At 35.2% G+C, this 16480-nt stretch overlaps 2 protein-coding genes across 6 annotated transcripts in view; one reads left to right on the top strand and one right to left on the bottom strand.

The window, feature by feature from the left end:
- Positions 1-10990, bottom strand: part of LOC129718821 (uncharacterized) — a 75921-nt gene extending 64931 nt beyond the window's left edge. Inside the window, exon 1 of one of the 2 annotated variants that reach the window (XM_055669926.1) lies at positions 10838-10990. The gene's annotated coding sequence lies outside the window, so the exon portion shown is untranslated. Of the gene's footprint in view, positions 1-707; positions 1542-10837 lie in introns of those variants that run through there. The other variant, XM_055669925.1, reaches the window with a different exon arrangement.
- The window catches only part of LOC129718820 (proteoglycan 4), a 93191-nt gene that overhangs the window by 66238 nt on the left and 10473 nt on the right, over positions 1-16480 (top strand). The gene's annotated exons all lie outside the window — the stretch shown is intronic.

Genomic DNA, 16480 nt, shown 5'->3' with positions numbered 1-16480 from the left:
TTAAAGAACAAACTTTTGATTTACAAACAAATTTTTAGACCAGCAATGCTTTATGCTGTACCGATCTGGTCAAGTTGCTGTTCAACAAGGAAGAAAACGCTCCGAAGGATTCAGAATAAAATTCTGAAAATGATTTTGAAGCGTCCTCCTTGGTTTCGTACACTCGAATTACATAGACTTACTGGTGTTGAACCATTAGAAACTATGTCAAATAAAATTATTAACAATTTTCGACAAAAATCGTTGCAATCCTCAATTGCTACGATAAGCTCTCTTTATAGTCAATAAGTTAGCAACTAAGTTAGTTGTAAGTTTACTTTCCTTTCTTGACAAGTAGGTTTAAATCCCTACGAATGATAAGTCCTAATTGCGAAAGCAAACAAATCCTAACAATTAAAATTACAAATTTCTAACAGTGTTGAGAAGTCGCCATTTGTGATTGGACACACATACTCATTATTTTCTAATATTTATCATAAATACTTAAGCTACTAACAAATCCCTCCCTTAAAAAAAAAAAACGTTGTGCGATTTGCGGTCTATTTTCGTTCGAAATTAAGACACACTTATAAAACCATTTATGCTTACTAATTGCTTTGACGAATCCTGCTCATGTAGTTAATTATATATGTCAATATCATATATTTTTCTTACTCATTATTCCGTAACAATCACTGGTTTGCATACATTGATTAAAAAATACTTACTTAGTATTGTTCAATTGAAAATTGTTTCTTTACTTTCTGCTTTCACAGCAATCTCTTTCTTCCACTGGATCGTAAGAGAAAATACACAAATTATAATCAGATGACGTTTGATGATGCCATAGCTTAATAAATCTTGGCCAGTTAAAACTGGAATTTCTGCTATTTTATATTCGTAATATAGCGATGTCTGATTCTTCGTTTTTTTTGTTTCCACCTTGTTTTAGCGTCGACACTCGCTTTCAGATACACCGCACTTTTTTCTCCAAACTCTTACACTTTGTTGTCAGTACGCACGCAAGTTGTGCTGTCTTTTGTAACCTTTGATCAGTCATGCAAAATCACACACCAAATGCAGTGCATTCAGTTGCTCAACCTTGCAATTTCGCTGGGAGTCAAGATCAATACTCGCCGCTGCTGCTGCTACTACTGCTACTGCCGTTGTTTTCATGTTCATAAACAGCAAGCAACCCTTAAACATTCTTCATCGAAAATAGGACTTGAAACCGTGCCCACTCACTCGCGGTTCTCACGCCCTGCAATTCACTGGTCGTCGATTGCACATAAATACCGAAACACACTACAACACCTTGCAGCGTTCCCACAGTACTGAACATTCAACATAGTCGCACGTGCTCCAATGTGCCTGTTCGCATCACCACCGGTCATAACATAAACCAACCCAACAAGACTCTCGCTCTAGTGCTAAGACCATCGCATACCCTCCCCGTTTCGCACAGACCCAGACAAACCGACTGCGGGCTGTGGCTCAACCTTATGAAAACAATAACAACACTTCAACCTCAACGGGCGGTTTATGGAAAAAGCGCACGATCGTTCTGACCTTTTTTCCACGCGATCACAACCTCTCGCCGGACGGACGATACTGATGACTGGGTTTGATTCTAAACTTCTTCGGCGGTTCTGTGCCGCGATTGCTTCTGGACCGTACCGTGGCTCGAACGAAACTGAAAGCGAATATTGTTAGCAGCAGCCCGCCAGGCCGAGTGAGTAGGCTCTACGTGTATTTTTTTTTTTTTGCTTGCTATTCCTTCTTTCTTGTTCCTTGCGATCATGTGCTCGTGGTTTCGCGGCTATGCTGTAGGCTTTCGCGTGCTTCGACGAACAGACCGGTGCCTAGGGTGGTTCAACCTTGTGACTCGCTCGGGACCAAATTTTTTTACAAACTTTATTACAAAGACTTCCTGTGACCTGAATTGTTAGTGGTACACGACTTTTTGCCCTTAGTTTTAGGTCGTAAAAATTCATTCACATAATTTGTATAGCATATAACAACTAATGGAAACTGATTTTCTGGTTTTAAAGTTGTTATTTGAAAAAGGGATTTGTTTTGCTTGAATTTGTGCTCATAATTTGACATTCGATCTTATAAAACACGGCCGCAAGGTTAACGTAGTATTACGACAGCTTGTCTTATGTGTATACATTTCTTTCAATAGGTTTCCGGTTTTCTTATGTTGATCTTGTAAAAATAAATAAGAGAAGAACCTGTGTCAAGAATTTCATAAATAATATATAAATTTTAATTGAGAAACAGTCCACACTACTTCGCAAAACGATGTTGATCGATCATTTCCAATTTCGCTAAAACTTGTCACAATTGTTCCTTTTTTGATAAATAGGTTGTTTCATCAGTTCTTCATGTAAACTCATGACTACTGTTTCAAAAATTTGACTGATGGATAAAATTTCCCATATCAGAAAAATTGCTTGTTTGATTGAAATGGTATCTGTAGTAAAGTTGTAGGTAATCAAATTACGGTTATAACTTTCCTAATTGACACAAAATATTGAATATCTCAAAATATTTTTTTTATTCATTTGCTATGGAATGCATCTTTAATTATTCTCACCAGACAATTAAACTGTGTGTTAATAGTTAACCACAATATATCTAACTAATGATAGCAGTGGTCATAAGAAATAAACAGTTAACGGTTTCTGTATTTTTAATAGTTGAAATCAAAGCCGTCGTTTGTCGTTTTGCGAGGGTATGGTCGGAATCCTCAATCACGTACATGAGAATGTTTGTAATACATGATGCTGCAAGAAGGCAGAGCTTCACCGGAGGAACTGACGAAGATGCCCCTAATGCAGAGTCTTACAGCTTATACGTTCAATGGAAATATGCAATGAAGAGAAATTAGATTCTTAGTGCCCTAAAATCATTTGACTGCGAAGCAGTTCAAGTTTTTTCTATCGGTCGCGCATTACACTCTAGCTTCTCTTCTTAATGTTTATTTTTCGATTATGACTAAAAAAGCTATATAAAACGAGAAACAAATGTTTCGTTTCCTTTTTCTCATTCTGTCATCTACGAAGCTCCTCTTTTTTTATAGTTTAGCTGCTATCGTTCTAAAAATAATAGAAGGATCATCTCACGCCATATGCAATCTGCATTGACGAAAAATTAAACAAAATTTCCGGTCACTATTGCGATACACCATGGCACGTCTGAGCGCCCCAAAATCATTTGATTATGAAGTTGTTAAATTTTTCTGCCACACTTCAATTCATCGTTAATAGTGGCAGAACTCAATTTTTGAAAAAAAAAAAAACTGATGATATGACAATTTCGTGACATTTTGTTTGTTATTCATTTTGTAAAGTGACTGAGAACGACGTGTGCTGTATTTTCTTGCTATGATGTTAACAGTTCCTAACAGTATTCACGAGTATTGTAGTACTGAGACGTGAAAAACTAATTTTTACTACCTAAATTGAACAGATGTGGTCGTCCTTACAAGGACGGTTGGTTTTAGTTTTCACAAAAGTGAGGACATACTTGTACGACGGTGCTTGCCACACCGACGGGAAATATTAAAACTAGCGCTGCAAACTCCAGCGTGTGGTTTACCGGCTTGCAAATTTGCACCCCTATGTTACCGTAATTCTACGTCAAAAACAAGAAACAAATATTTTCTCATGATTTCCGGTGACAAAAACAATGAAAAACAACATTTGTTCATTTTGTTGAATATTTCTTCTGATGTGCTGAAGTCACCGATTCGAGCTGGCTAGGTATAATGGAATGTTTGGAAAAATATAAGAACATATTGGAACAAAAAGAAACATTTATTGTAAAATTTAAAAAGCAAATGTACGCAAATATTATTTCTTCTCGATTTTCGTTGTTTTTGCATACAAATGAAGATTTATTTTTGTCTCAAATTATTTTTCATTAAAATGATAATATATAAAAAAATAGATTTCTAGTTTATTTTCTTGCTTAAAAAACTACATACGACTTATTCTTTATCCCTAATTCGACCTTTCGATTTCAGCAAATATTGCCCACTTCTGCGTAATTTTTTCTTAATCAACGAAGAAATAATTGAACCTTAATTCTTGTATTTGTTATTTATCGATGTGCTTAGCACCGTAATGACCATCAATAATTTATGAAAAAAAAATTGTATTTTCAATTATTTAGACAACGTTCGTCAATTTCAATTATTCAGCCATCATTCGACACATTAAAAGATGATTACCTTTCCAGAGTTAACGTAATTTTGATCGAATTGGATTTTATTAATTATTCTTTTTTCGTATAAATGTTTTGGAAAGTAATTTTTGTGGAATAAAAATTATGGATAAAGATGAAAATATATAACATCAAATATCTGATGGTAAGCAAATTACCAACATTTCAGGCACAATTCACAAAATGGGGCATCTTAGTCGAAACCGAAGAAAATGATAGAAAAGTTTTTTTTTCAAAGCAACAAGTATACAATTTTAATATTATTCCCATAGAGGTCAATAATAATAATAATCGCTCACCTCTAGATTTTTTGTATCTTTAACTATTAAGCAAGGACGATCAGGTATTGTTAGAAATTAAAACCCTATTTTATTATCGAGAACATTTAGTTAAAAAAAAAAACTCTAGCAGTTTCTACCATTTTCCTGAACAGACAATGTCTTCTATGTTTCTAGAATATTCTATCTCCTATATAATAGAGATATAAGCGGATGTACCACTCAGTTAACTATTTTTCGTGAGTAGGTCAACATCGGAAAGAATACTTGATTCAAGTAAATAAAAATACTAACATTAGTGAACCTCAGTGCTTTTCGTTATAAAACAATAGCAACTTGTGTTATTTAAGCGTTTTATTATCAGCCAATGGAATAGTCAAAAGCGTTGTGAAGTGAGTATGGTTCTCAAATAGATAAATTGGTTTCGATTAGAAAGGCATAACATTTTCATTATGCGTCTAACGATGACCGCGGGCTCAAAGACTTGAATTTTGACTTTAGAAAATTCAACAAATATCCCATTGGCGTAAGAAATATAAAATATAAATAAATAAATAAATAAATAAATGAAATATCTGTTCGAATTGTCTGGGAGGCCTACGCTCCTTCCAGAGTACGGAGAAGTGTCAAACCACCATAGAAATTTGTGTTTCATTTGTATGGGAGCCCCTCTTCCAGAAAAGGGAACCACCATGTAAATATTAATTGGCTTTAAAAACTTTTGTTTGCCATATTTGGCTCCACTAAGCTGATTAGTTCATGAGATATTAACATAATTTGTTACATATTTGTTAACCCTAAAACAGGGCTAGTAGCAAGTCACTTTATTATGACTTGGTCACTTGAGGCTGGTCACCAAAAAGGCCCTATTTTCGATGCAATTTAACTAAAGTCAATTTCTCTTTCATTTAGTCGCTATTTTCAACTATTTTGGTGATGAATGAAATGTAGTATTTTAACAATTGAAGAACACAAAAAACCACGCAGGGGATGGGGAGTTGAAGGGCAAACCACGAAACCTTTATTTTTTCTGACTTTTATATTTTTATATTCTATTCAAATACCATTTCGTCAAGTCAGGAGTTATTATTGTTGTTACAGAAAAACTAAGTATTCATGATCGATTCACCTTTAGATCGTATTATCAAAAATTTATAATTTGCCTTTGGTAAGCTAATGTAATCAAATTTTTGAAGTAAGTGTATTCAATCGATGAAATTTATGAAGATGAAAATTACGTTATAATTTGCCTTTAGTAAGCTAATGTAATCAAATTTTTGAAGTAAGTGTATTCAATCAATGAAATTTATGAAGATCAAAATTACGTCATAAATGTAATTTTATAAAAAAAAACCTTCAGATCAGAAGATCTACAATGCTGCGTAAATGAATATTTAGGTGTGTTCGTTATCATGCCTACAGCTTGCAATAGATTTTTTATCATAACTTAAAGCTGCTACTCAGAGAAAAACTCAATTCTTACCCAGTATTTTGCAACTGCAAATTTCATAGTGAACATTTACCCTGACTTCATCTTTTTAGTCTTTTTAGATGAGTTATTTGTAGCCTGCAGACAGAATCAATGTGTTTGCTCAGCGACTGTGCGTATTTTTATTTTCAGCCTCCCCTGGAAATCAATTTTTAAAATATATTCAACAACACTCGAAAGAATATCGTTTATATCTGACGATATTATGCCTGTAGTATTTTTTTGTTCAAACAACATGTATTTGACAAGGCACAAGAATATCGTGCTTGTTGAAGAAGCACCAAGAATTTCTCGTAATGCGTCAAAGTCAGAATTAACTCTATATCCTCAAAAACCAAATCCAATAATACTGACGTCATCATAATGAAAGGTTTTGTCTTATTGAACTCCGATTAAATCAAATCTATCATACTTTCAAAATATTATGGAAGACATTACAAAGGTTCATTAATTGGCGAACAGAAGAAGATATGGTAAACAAAATTAATAACAAGTTCCAACAAAAAATCGTTACAATCAACAATTCCATTTTTGTTTTTTGTTTGACAATTTTTTTCATTTGCCTAGAACTACATTCGCTGTATTACGATGACGTCTAATATACGTTTATTAGGAAAAGCTTAGCATAATAATATATCATCTAACAATTTTGAAATATAAAAAGAGATTCTGAATGAATCTTAGTAAATAAACCAAAAATTCACATTTGCAGGTTCTTACTCTTTTATGAATGTGTATATTTGGGAATTTACTCTTTCGATACTATCCGGTAACGATTATTTAGTGAATATCGAAAATAAAATTAAATAAATATCCGTTGCAAAAATTTACAATTCTTGTTGAGTAATTTATGGCAATCATATTTATTAGATAAAGCTTCAATCACCATCAACAACAGCATTGTAGTTTTTCCTCGATTGTACACGAATAGAAATGTACGAACAAAAGTGTTCCACTGCAATACGAATAGTACCGCTGCAGTACGAATAGAAGTGTACCGCTGAATGTACGAAACGAAGAGTACCGCTGCAGTCATAGACGACGAGAGACCTGCGGTTCTTTACTACACTGGTATTGTTGCTTTCACCGGCATGTTTTCTTTCAAGACATCAGTTTTTAATAGGTTCTGAAAGCAGGTTTAGAAATTGTTCAAGAATGGGGTTTGTTTCAAACTTTTAGGAAAACTTTCACCTTCGAGACATCATGTTAGCCTAAGGTCATGGAAGCAAAAATAAGTCGACCTATTGGGACGGGGTGACTCTGTCAATTTTTATTTCGATATTGGTACAGAGAATATCACAGGGAACGAATGGTGTCCATTCACGTCGTCTGTGCTAGGAATGCTCGCATGTAATTGGTTCATTGTTCGCGTAAATTTGTCATTGAAACTTTTTATCAATTTTACGGCTTAGCAATGAAATTTGAGTGATAACTAACATATTACAAAATTGTTACACATTTTATCTATCCAACAACATATTGGTTATTGTTATCCATCATGTGGTTATGCTGTTATTAACGTTTGAAATCTGACGCAACATTTGCCAGTTTCATTTCCAATTTTACAGAATGCATCCCAGTATAGTAAACAAAGACGTAGTCCCACGTCAATACACTAATCTTTTGAAATTATATTCAATGCCGAATCAAACTAAAATGGTTTTGTGAAAATCGGTGAATAGTTGACTGAGTTATATATTTTTTGAGAAAACCAGAATTTTTGGCTTCTATTCCACAATTATTCCGCGGTGCTACAAATGGTGAAAAAACACAAGATCTTCTGAAGTGATCTAGCGTAGGTTGTAGGTGTTGTTGAGTGTAACATTCGCTCATACTAGAAATCCAAACACCCCCAAAATCTGAAGTTATGGTCAAAATACGGTTTTTTGGACCTCAGTGCATACAATTTTTTTTAACTCAGTCATTTCTCAACCGATTTTCAATATTTAGGCAGTTTTGGAAAAAAGATAAACAGAGCTTTCAAAACATCTACTGGTTTGTACTAATATCACTAAAACATGTTGAGTTATTTGAGTTTAAATATAATTTTTTAGATTTTTTCACCCAATTTTTCAATGTGAGGTCTGAGAACTGGGTTTTGATTATAACTTCAAATTTTAGCCATTTTTTAACCATTTGTAGCACCGTAAAACAATTGTGCGTTAGATGCCAAAAAATCTGGTTTTCTTAAAAACCCTATAACTCAGCCAAATATTCACCGATTTTCACAAAACCACTTTTGTTTGATTCGTCATTGAATATTATTTTAAAATTTTATTGTATTTGTAGTATCTTTCTTACAAAAATAGCTGAAAAATTTCAAGTTATGTTGAAAAATAGCATGTAAAAGTCTAAAAAATTATATTTAAACTCAAATAACTCAACATGTTTTAGTGATATTAGTACAAACCAGTAGATGTTTTGAAAGCTCTGTTTATCTTCTTTCCAAAACTGCCTCAATATTGAAAATCAGTTGAGAAATGACTGAGTTAAAAAAAATTGTATGCACTGAGGTCCAAAAAACCGTATTTTGACCATAACTTCAGATTTTGGGGGTGTTTGGAAAATTTCTAGTATGAGCGAATGTTACACTCAACAAGACCTACAACCTACGCTAGGTCACTTCAGAAGTTCTAAATCGCTGTAGCACAGTGTTATTATTGCTGCGTGCCGATTGTTGCCAGCAGTCGTAGCGGACGACGCAGTTTATTTCAACAACTGTTTCCGATCTTCCGGGGAGATTTTTCTGCTATCTAGGCAAGGCAAGGGTAATCGCTGAATAAATAAAACAGCAGTTTGACTAATTGATTTGTGTACTGGGAGTGCAATTACGGCGTCTCTATTGTGTTTTGATGAATGACAAGTTTTATAGTGTACAACATGTACTACTTAGTTACTACAAATTGTTGACATGTTAAAATAAAAGCGCATTCATCATGATGAATTTCAAAGTATTAAGCAGTTTATTTCAAACTCATTTAAGTATGTTAGACACTCTATTACCCTTTTAGAATGAACTTGACCTCGCACTTGGTTTGTCCATTAGCATAAATTAATAAGCGACGGAAATATGCGAAGAGCGAAAGTCCGCCGGGAATGTTTAGTGGCGAAAAATGGTTCGTTGAAAGATTGAAAGCACTTATCCTTTTTATTTATTATTGAGCAAGCATTCCATTGTTGGGCTACACCGACAAGTTGTAGTAGTAATATTTGTGGTAGTAGTAGTCGGTCGTAGATTCAAATGCGTGTTTGTTCATCAGAAAAGTCTATACAAGAAGCGCTGGCGTGCTTCTGCTGACCCAAGTCGCGGCGCACAACTCGCTTTATAGAAAATCTGTACGAATGCTCCCGCGGTCATAATTTACATACGAATGTGGGTCGACAATTACTGCCCAACAACCGTAAAAAGGGCGGTATGCGATTCCTGGAATGCGAAGGAGTGCCAATGAAACCTACAGATCCGTCCGTGATTGGATTCATTACATGAGAAATTGTTTCGCATGCCTACACTTCAAATCCAGCTAAAGTTTGGGTACTGATAGCAGAACACATAGGGTGGTTCAATATTTATTACCATTTACATGAAAATGGTCTGCATTCAGGGGAATTTGGAAAATACTTTCGTTTCGAATCGAAACAGTCAGTGTAACTGATTTAATGATTTAAATTGAATCCTCGAAAATCATCACTTCCGGAAGAGGTTGCACATTGTGTATAGATATTTTGGGCGCTCTAAGCAGCAATTACAACGCCAGCAGGGTTGCAATTCGTAGAGCAAACAAGGGATTGCTGGTAGATTGGTCAATCGCAAAGTCCGCCCAACTATGTTTGTTTATCATGATACCACGATTCAGAATACATTTCCGGTTGACACATATTTCACGGCAAATATTGCAAGAAAATCGTCGAACTCGCATGACACATTTCAATGCTAGATAAGAGTCATGGTTATTGAGCTAGTTGAAACAGATTGTCGGTCTTATCATTACACCTGGAGACAGAATAGTGAAAGCAATCATTATTCTGGTTATATTTTCTGTAATTCTACACTATATTTAATTTTGTAATATAGAGTATAGAAATACTCTAATTTTTGTGATTAACTTTTTCATAAAAAAATCGATTTCTAGTATTTTTCTCGTTAGGTTGATAAATTTTAAATTATGTGAATGCATGAAAATTTACTGGCGAGATACCGAGAAATTTATGAAAAGTTTCAAAATGCTAAATCATCCCAAATGAAACTCATAAATGCCAAAGCGTCTTTACAAGTTGAAACAGACTTATCTCGACATCGTACGTTCAAATCAAAACCACCAAAAAAACTCACAGATTAACAAGGCGAAGAGAGAATATAATTTCATGATGAATTTAGAATGTCCGAAAGAGTCTGTTAAATTTTCAAACAGTTCATATGTATTCACTGAGAGTCGCAATCGAAAAAAATGCACAAAACTGAAGAATAGCGTTACTGAATTCTAAATAGTGAAAAATAACTGTTAGACTCTGTACCGCCGAATAAAATGCATCCATCGGTTAGAAAAGCTAAAATATAGACAAAGTCTCATCGCTTTTGAAGGTTAAAAAAGAAATAAACAATCCCAAAATAAATTCAAAAAATTACAGAAACATCGTTTTTCAAAAAAAAATCATCCCCAAATCGCCGAAAATCGGTTTTTGATGGTCGGAAGGGTTACCAAAATCTAAATAAACTCAGAATAGCAAAACACGATCTGAAAAAAAATAAAGAGTGAAAGCTGGAGTAATTTTACGTTTAAACCCCCAAATCAGAGGTAGAAAAACCAAAAAATGATTTGCAGCAAGCATTTGTGATATTGTACGTAATAGAAACTTTACTTACATTCCAGAGAAAATAAAGTTCGTCGCTTACGAGCGTTAAGGTTCATTGATACAAAACTTATAGTAGCACTTGTTCTTGTTTTAAGAAGTAATCACAATATCGGTCGATTTTCAACTAGCACTTTCTGTTCCTAACACAGTCATCCGAATAGTTTCGCGCCCGAACGTAAACTAACTATCTTACAGTGGAGAAAATCCTTTGCTGAACACTACGCTATTGGTCGTAAAAAAGGTTTCAACATTAAGCAGGAAGCAGATAAGCACCGTATTGTTCAGGGCAAATCCGCTGCTAATGGTCTGCCAATGCGATCGTTATCTTTGAAGAATGTGGAAAAATTGCGTCCAATTTTTCCCCGTTGAATCATTCAACGAAACACAGAGTGGAAATATCAAAACAGACTGATAGCGTGTTCGATGTCTTTTTCGATTAGCGCAGCTGGGTCGAACGAAACACACCCTGCTTCTTCATGGGACAGCTGTAAGGCTCGTGGTTCGTCACTTGCAGCGAAATTGAAAGTATTTGTCAATATTTGCGGCAGCCATCATCGTTTGTTCCTGTGGAAACGGAAGAAAATAAAGTCATGATCGTGATAGTACCTACTTTGTACGGTTCAAGTTTATCGCGTCGAAGTACGTGAAATGTTGAGTCACTGCGGTTGCCTTGAATAACTTATCGGTCCCTGACATATCAGTGGGTGTCATATTGTCTAACACCAATTAGTTAACTACTTTGTTGAACTAAGTGTTTTGTGACTCTAAAATATTCGTTCGTACTGATTTCCGAAATGTTGAGAATAGTACGAATTCGAAATCAAAGTACGGGCTAAGAATTTTTAAATAAATAGATAGCTTAACAGTATTGAAACGGGTTACGTGCCGCATTATGTCGTGTAGTAGAAGTCGCAGCAAAACAAACATTCGCGGTAGATTCAAAACCACCTGATTTGATCACCGGCACGTTTGTGACTTGTGACCAAATGCGCCCGAACAATGCGAAACATTGTGCCAAAACAACGGAAAACAAAAGACTATATAACTTGAAAACGCGTCAACGTCTTCGTTAGAATTCCCGTCACGCGTTGGACACGAACATCAACCCGTCCCGTCACTCATACAGTCAGTAAGCACGCGTGCCTGCCCTGGTGCGGTGAGGTGCGCTGGCTTTCGGTAGGATACCCAGCTTGCAAATTTTCGCCTCCATTAATCGGTATGTGATGGCATACTGCATTCAAAAAAAAAAAACTTAACTGTACCCAGCCGGCTTCCTGTGCTGTGCAGTCAAGTTCAAGTGCATCGTTCCGAAGTTAATGCCATGTGAATCACTGATGGGTGTACGGAATTATCCTTTTTGCTTCCTAAATCAAATGACAGAATTGTTAACTGCAAAATCGTGCTCTCCTAAAAATCGGAAGCTCAATCCGTTTCAGCCAAAAATTTACATACTCATTCACCGGGATGAAAAATGTCGCCACTCGTCGTTATTTTTATTCAACTGACACAAAACTCACATTCGAAACGAGAAATAATCATTATAAAATAATGTATCCAACGAATGACTTGTCGACATGAAGTACAATACACTGATGAATGTATAACTTATGTTTCATACAGCAAAATTTAATTGAGAGCTATATTTTGATTAAAAATAACTTTCTGTACAATCGGGTTTTGCGGTCTTATTAGAAGATATTACTTTGAGTTCAAGCGCTTCAAAGTTTTGAAAAAAATGTCACTAAAAATAACTTGTAAGTATATAACGGTAATGAAGTTTCAGAGGATTGTGCCTTGTCTATGGCTGATTCATGATACCTACAAGTTATTTTTAATTGTTTTTTTTTTTTCCTCCGTTTTCTTGCGACACCATGAGTTCATCGCAAAACATAATGAGTCAATAAAAATTATTATATTTTGTTTCTTTTAGGTCGAAAAAATGTTTTTTTTTTGTATAGAGTAAACTGACTTTTTCGGCTTTTATATTTGCAGTTTTCATTAGCTGATGAAATGTTTTTAAAGAAAACTAAACTACCATTACTATTTGCTATTTGCACACAGAAAACTACGTGATTGAATATAAAAGAATCCCGATTGGTTTGCAAATTTATTGAACTAAGAGCTATCATTTTTATGGTGATATGACTGGCAGAAGGGAGTAAACCGATTTGCTCAAGGACCTATTAATTATTATTTATGTCAGTAAATTGAGATGTTTGTTAGTCTTCAGTAAATATTCCGACCGTAACTCAATCTGCTTCATTAGTTTTTGACGTAGGATTACGTCTTTGTTTCCTATACTGAGATGCATACTGTAAAATTGGAAATGAAACTGGTAAATGTTCCGTCAGATTTCAAACGGTGATAACAGCATAACCACGTGATGGATAACAATGGACAATTTTGCAATACGCTTGTTAACATTATTATTTCATTGCTCAATGGTAAAAATTGATAGAAAAGACAAATTCACTTGAACAATGAACCAATCACACGGAACAGGTTACTTCTCAATAAGTAGCACTGCAAAAGGGTAAAAAAAAACAAAAACGTGCGAACCACAAAAATGTCCGGACAATGCCACAAAAGATCAAAAACTACTGGTCGCAGTGGGGCCATACAAAAAAATGTTAGTTTACAAAAATGAAATCACTCAAAAAAATTAAAGCTAGTATTTATTTATAAATTGTTTGAATTTTTTCGTGCGGTCCAAGGGTTTAAGCTACAATGCTTTGAATAAAACCTATCTTAAAATGTTTATACCGTCTTAGAAAATGACTCTTGAATCTGAAAAATTTGTCCACCCGCGGGGAACACTTAGTTTGCTTAGTCAAATTTGTGTGCAAGGTTTCATTAAAATCAAATATGGTCGACCTTCGACAGTAGGTCATTTGGGATGGAAACGCTCTATTTTATTCTTCAATACGATTTTAGTGTTTTTTTTTTGTGGTCAACGTGTAACCTGGCTAGACAGAATCCATCCGGGAGTATTTGTTTCCAATTTTCGAGCGACGCAATTACAAGATCCTTGTGGGTAGAGATCTGCAGTTTGAATTCGGAGAAAGTTGCAATAAAGTACCTGTGTAAGTATTTCAAGGATGCAACAAGATTCCTTCCGTTCTTATTAGACTAATAACAGAGGATTTTTTGCTTTGGACAGCAATCAAACACTGCAATTTCGATTGAATTTGAAACACTTGAGAAAAAACCCAATTCTGTTTCAATTCAATGCTTCGTTACAATTCGTTCATAATTGATTGCTCATCAAGTCATTTAACCAAATTCTCATACGCTCTCCATTAAAACCAAAAGAAAAATTAATTATACAAGAAAATGGACAAAAAAGCGCGATGTTCTTTAGCAATAACAATACTTCCCACTTAATGTTGTTTCATTCGTCTGGTTCAAAGTGACAGTCGATGACAACTCGTCCTGGTATCTTTACATTTCCACAACTTCGTCTTCATTCCTCTCAAGTGTTAAAATCGCAGATTATTGTTTGATTTATTCGACCGCCGACTTGAATTAAGGCTTGACGATCACCAATTTTTCACTGAAAGAATCGTTAATGCAAACTATTTTCCAAAAATCCTTACCTTTCGAACCATTCAGAAAGTAAAACAGAGTTGAACGCTCGGTACCGAAAGGGTTCAACTGACAGGATTTCGAATGCCAAAATTATACGATTCAGTCCGTATTGACTCAAATTAGCAGTATCAATACCATACATAAAATATACATACCCGCATGATCGTATAATTTTTCACCGTTCATCTGGAAAGTGTAATATCTGGTTTTCGCCCGGCCCGAAGTGTGAGGCAAAATTGGGCAAGGCAATAAACGCAGCAGCAACACTCGGCAATTACTACGGCAGACAAGTACAGATGGTCTCGCGAGCCACAGCCGCAACCGCGAAAACGACATACGATTGAGAGACAGAATGAAGTAACCTGACCCAGGTAAATTTATTTGTGCACGTGTTCAAGCTACCATTTGCTACCGAATTTAGCATCCTGCTGCAGCATAGCGTCTCAGTCTTTTGCCTGACACTTTCCATAAGAAAAACACACAGAAGTGGAAAAAAATCCCCGAAAGAAAGAAACCCAAAATGAAATCGCTGCCAAAACATGTCTTCACGAATCTCCGTATAATACACTGTAGTACGGGGTTACTTCGGCCATGTAGGCAGTTCACCCTTATCATACAGCTGTCAGGTTCTGGCTATTCAATTGTGTTTATGTTCAGGAAGAATCGAAACACAACATATGACGGCTTGTCCTCGGGCATCGCGAGTGTGCCAGCCAAAAACCAGCCCATTCCCCATCATCTACAGCATATCAATATGCTAATGTTGTTATTCCTTATGCCCCAAAAATGTATTATTAAGGTTTTGGGTTATGCCCTTCTTTTTCTTGTTTTAGTTTTTTTTATCTGACTCCCCTCCTCAGTATCCTCGTCTCGCACACTTTTAAATGACGTTCTCAAAATCATTAAAATTTCATTAAACCGAGATTGAGAAGTCTTCTCTTGAGTTCTTGTTTTGGTTCGGTTTGGGTAGCATTCTTCGGGAATGATTCTTCGAATCATCTCCCGGTGGAATGTATGCTGCCTTGTTTGTTCCAACTCTCGGGTTGCAGCTATTTTGGTTACGTAGAACTCAAAATCTTGAATAATAAACAGTTTTAATTTTTATCACACAACACACAAACGCCTTGAGATATCCAACGCAAAGAAAAACTTTCAAATGCACAGGGTCGTTTTGCGTTCATTTTTATGTCTTTCTCTTGGAAACGTATAGCAATCACTGTGAAATCGATTTTCTGAACCAGATCCAGTGAATCTGGTGTGTTTCATACCGGTCGACCCAGTGCGTTTTGTTTGGCATAAAAAAAAATTAATCGAAATCACAGATTGAAATAAAAAAAAACATTTTTGGAATTAGGTAAAAAATCGACGATGTTTACTTTGAAGTAGGATAATCAAACGCTGATTATTTACCTGCAAAATCAACATACTTCGAGGACTTAGATTCCTGCCGAGTTTACCGAAAAAAAAAACATCCAAAAACCCCTACTGCTGTTCTACCGATAATTTTCCCAGATTTATAGGCAGCTATATAGAACCTGGGACAACTATGCATTTTCAAGTGGGTTTAGATTTTATAAGACAGTTGTCACAAGATTTTAGAATTCGCATTCGCAAAATCGGCCCAATCATTTCTAAAAAAAAACACACACCACACACACAGAAACATCTCTACCTTTCAAGGAAAAATGTTAATCGTTTGTAGACTCAATCCATTATCTCACGAAAAATGTTTAAGTTCATTATTAAGTCAATGCACAGTGGTACAAGAATGCAATTCAGCGTAACGAAATTAATAACTCCAGATTATGTTGGTTTTTTTAAGTGTTTTCGGCATTGTTCATCAGAACCAACGATAATAGATTGACAGGTTTGGAGAAAGACTTGGTAACGAAAACATAGTAAACAAACCTGATGCTAAAAGCTTTTACGTCACAACGTCGAAGGTTCCATCACAACGCACTGGTAGATATTGATAAAACAAGATTTTTAAAAGCAACTTTTGAGAAGAGATTTTCTCTTGCTATATTGAAAATCAATTTATAAATATGTGGTGAAGAGGAACAGT

This window comes from Wyeomyia smithii, chromosome 1 (assembly GCF_029784165.1).
Source record: "Wyeomyia smithii strain HCP4-BCI-WySm-NY-G18 chromosome 1, ASM2978416v1, whole genome shotgun sequence".
Lineage (NCBI taxonomy): Eukaryota > Metazoa > Arthropoda > Insecta > Diptera > Culicidae > Wyeomyia > Wyeomyia smithii.
This window is presented reverse-complemented; position numbering and strand designations above follow the sequence as displayed.